Raw genomic sequence first — 4,445 nt, 5'->3', positions numbered from 1 at the left:
CATGCAGAGTATCAGTTCCTCTGTGGATGGATGGATGGATGGATGGATGATGGATGGATGGAGAAATGATGGATGGATGAATAAATGATGGATGGATGATAAATGATGGATAAATGATGAATGGATGATGGATGGATGAATAAATGATGGATGGATGGATAAATGATGAATGGATGATGGATGGATGGATAAATGATGGATGGATGATGGATGGATGAATGGATAAATGGTGGATGGATGAATGGATAAATGATGGATGGATGAATGAAGAATGGATAAATAATGGATGGATGGACGATTGATGGATAAATGATGGATGGGTGGATGATGGATGGATGGATGGATGGATAAATGATGGATGGATGGATGATGGATAAATGAATAAATGATGGATGGATAAATAAATGATGGATGGATGATTGATGGATGAATAAATGATGGATTGATTGAATGGATGGATAAATGACAAATGGATGGGTGGATAAATGATGGATGGATGATGGATGGATGTTGGATGGATGGATGGATGGATGATGGATGAATAAATAATGGATGGATGATGGATGGGTGGATGATGGATGGGTCGATAAATGATGGATGGATGGGTGGATGATGGATGGGTCGATAAATGATGGATGGATGACTAAATGATGGATGGATGACTAAATGATGGATGGATGAATAAATGATGGATGATGGATGGATGACTAAATGATGGATGGATGGATGATGGATGGATGACTAAATGATGGATGGATGGATGATGGATGGATGACTAAATGATGGATGGATGACTAAATGATGGATGGATGGATGATGGATGGATGACTAAATGATGGATGGATAATTAATGGATGGATGGATGGATGTTGGATGGATGACTAAATGATGGATGGATGATGGATGGATGGATGATTGATGGATGAGTGGATAAATGATGGATGGATGGATGGATGGATGGGTGGATAAATGATGGATGGATGATGGATGGATGAGTGGATAAATGATGGATGGATGGATGATGGATGGATGGATGGATGGATGATGGATGGATGGATAAATGATGGATGGATGATGGATGGGTCGATAAATGATGGATGGATGACTGATGGATGGATGAATAAATGATGGATGGATGAATAAATGATGGATGGATGGATGGATGATGGATGGATGACTAAATGATGGATGGATGAATAAATGATGGATGGATGAATAAATGATGGATGGATGGATGGATGATGGATGGATGGATGACTAAATGATGGATGGATGACTAAATGATGGATGGATGAATAAATGATGGATGGATGAATAAATGATGGATGGATGATGGATGGGTGGATAATTAATGGATGGATGGATGGATGTTGGATGGATGACTAAATGATGGATGGATGATGGATGGATGGATGTTTGATGGATGAGTGGATAAATGATGGATGGATGGATGGATGGGTGGATAAATGATGGATGGATGGATGGATGGGTGCATAAATGATGGATGGATGGATAAATGATGGATGGATGATGGATGGGTGGATGATGGATGGGTCGATAAATGATGGATGGATGAATAAATGATGGATGGATGGATGGATGGATGATGGATGGATGACTAAATGATGGATGGATGGATAGATGGATGGGTGGATAAATGATGGATGGATGGATGGATGGATGATGGATGGATGGATAAATGATGGATGGATGATGGATGGGTGGATGATGGATGGGTCGATAAATGATGGATGGATGACTAAATGATGGATGGATGAATAAATGATGGATGGATGAATAAATGATGGATGGATGGATGGATGATGGATGGATGACTAAATGATGGATGGATGGATGGATGATGGATGGATGACTAAATGATGGATGGATGGATGATGGATAGATGAATAACTGATGGATGGATGGATGATGGATGGATGACTAAATGATGGATGGATGATGGATGGGTGGATAATTAATGGATGGATGGATGGATGTTGGATGGATGACTAAATGATGGATGGATGATGGATGGATGGATGTTTGATGGATGAGTGGATAAATGATGGATGGATGGATGGATGGGTGCATAAATGATGGATGGATGGATGGATGGATGGATGGATGGATGGATGGATGATGGATGGATGGATGGATGGATGGATGGATGGATGGATGGATGATGGATGGGTGGATGATGGATGGGTCGATAAATGATGGATGGATGACTAAATGATGGATGGATGAATAAATGATGGATGGATGGATGATGGATGGGTGGATAATTAATGGATGGATGGATGGATGTTGGATGGATGACTAAATGATGGATGGATGATGGATGGATGGATGTTTGATGGATGAGTGGATAAATGATGGATGGATGGATGGATGGGTGGATAAATGATGGATGGATGGATGGATGGATGGGTGCATAAATGATGGATGGATGGATGGATGATGGATGGATGGATAAATGATGGATGGATGATGGATGGGTGGATGATGGATTGGTCGATAAATGATGGATGGATGACTAAATGATGGATGGATGGATGATGGATGGATGGATGGATGGATGGGTGGATAAATGATGGATGGATGGATGGATGGATGGATAAATGATGGATGGATGATGGATGGGTGGATGATGGATGGGTCGATAAATAATGGATGGATGACTAAATGATGGATGGATGAATAAATGATGGGTGGATGGATGATGGATGGATGACTAAATGATGGATGGATGGATAATGGATGGATGACTAAATGATGGATGGATGATGGATGGATGACTAAATGATGGATGGATGGATGATGGATGGATGACTAAATGATGGACAGGATGATGGATGGGTGGATAATGGATGGATGGATGTTGGATGGATGACTAAATGATGGATGGATGGATGATGGATGGATGACTAAATGATGGAAAGGATGATGGATGAGTGGATAAATGATGAATGGATGGATGGTTGGGTGGATAAATGATGGATGGATGGATAAATGATGGATGGATGAGTGGAGAAATGATGGATGGATGAGTGGAGAAATGATGGATGGATGAGTGGAGAAATGTTGGATGGATGGATGGATAAATGGTGGATGGATGGATGGATAAATGGTGGATGGATGAGTGGATAAATGATGGATGGATGGATGATGGATGGATGGATGATGGATGATGGATGGATGAGTGGATAAATGATGGATGGATGGATGGATGGATGGATGATGGATGGATGAGTGGATAATGATGGATGGATGGATGGATAAATGATGGATGGATGGATGATGGATGGATGAGTGGATAAATGATGGATGGATGGATGGATGGATGATGGATGGATGAGTGGATAAATGATGGATGGATGAATGGATGGATGGAAAATGGATGGATGAATAAATGATGGATGGATGGATGGATAAATGATGGATGGGTGGATAAATAATGGATGGATTGATGATGGATGGATGGGTGGATGGATGATGGATGGATGGGTGGATGGATGGATAAATGATGGATGCATGGATAAATGATCGATGGATGGATAAATGATGGATGGATGATGGATGAATGATGGATGGATGGATGAATGATGGATGGATGAATGATGGATGAATGATGGATGGATGGATGATGGTTGGGTGGATAAATGATGGATGGATGGATGATGGTTGGGTGGATAAATGATGGATGGATGGATGATGGTTGGGTGGATAAATGATGGATGGATGGATGATGGATGGATGGATGGATGAGTGGATAAATGATGGATGGATGGATGATGGATGGATGAGTGGATAAATGATGGATGGATGGATAAAAGATGGATGGATGAGTGGATAAATGATGGATGGATGATGGATGGATGAGTGGATAAATGATGGATGGATGGATGATGGATGGATGAATAAATGATGGATGGATGGATGGATGGATGAATAAATGATGGATGGATGGATGGATGGATGGATGGATGGATGGATAAATGATGGATGGATGGATGGATGATGGATGAATGAATAAATGATGGATGGATGGATGATGGATGGATAAATGATGGATGGATGATTGATGGATGAATAAATGATGGATTGATTGAATGGATGGATAAATGACAAATGGATGGGTGGATAAATGATGGACGGATGATGATGGATGAATAGATGTTGGATGGGTGAATAAATGATGGATGGATGATGGATGGATGAATGGATGTTGGATGGATGAATAAATGATGGATGGATCGATGAATGATGGATGGATGATGGATGGATGAATGATGGATGGATGGATGGATGATGGATGGATGGATGGATGATGGATGGATGTTGGATGGATGAATAAATGATGGATGGATAAATGATGGATGGATGTTGGATGGATGAATAAATGATGGATGGATAAATGATGGATGGATGTTGGATGGATGAAT

Source organism: Telmatherina bonti (genome assembly GCF_933228915.1).
Source record: "Telmatherina bonti genome assembly, chromosome: 3".
Classification (NCBI taxonomy): Eukaryota; Metazoa; Chordata; class Actinopteri; order Atheriniformes; family Telmatherinidae; genus Telmatherina; species Telmatherina bonti.
The sequence above is the reverse complement of the archived record's forward strand: the minus strand, read 5'-3'. Positions refer to the sequence as shown.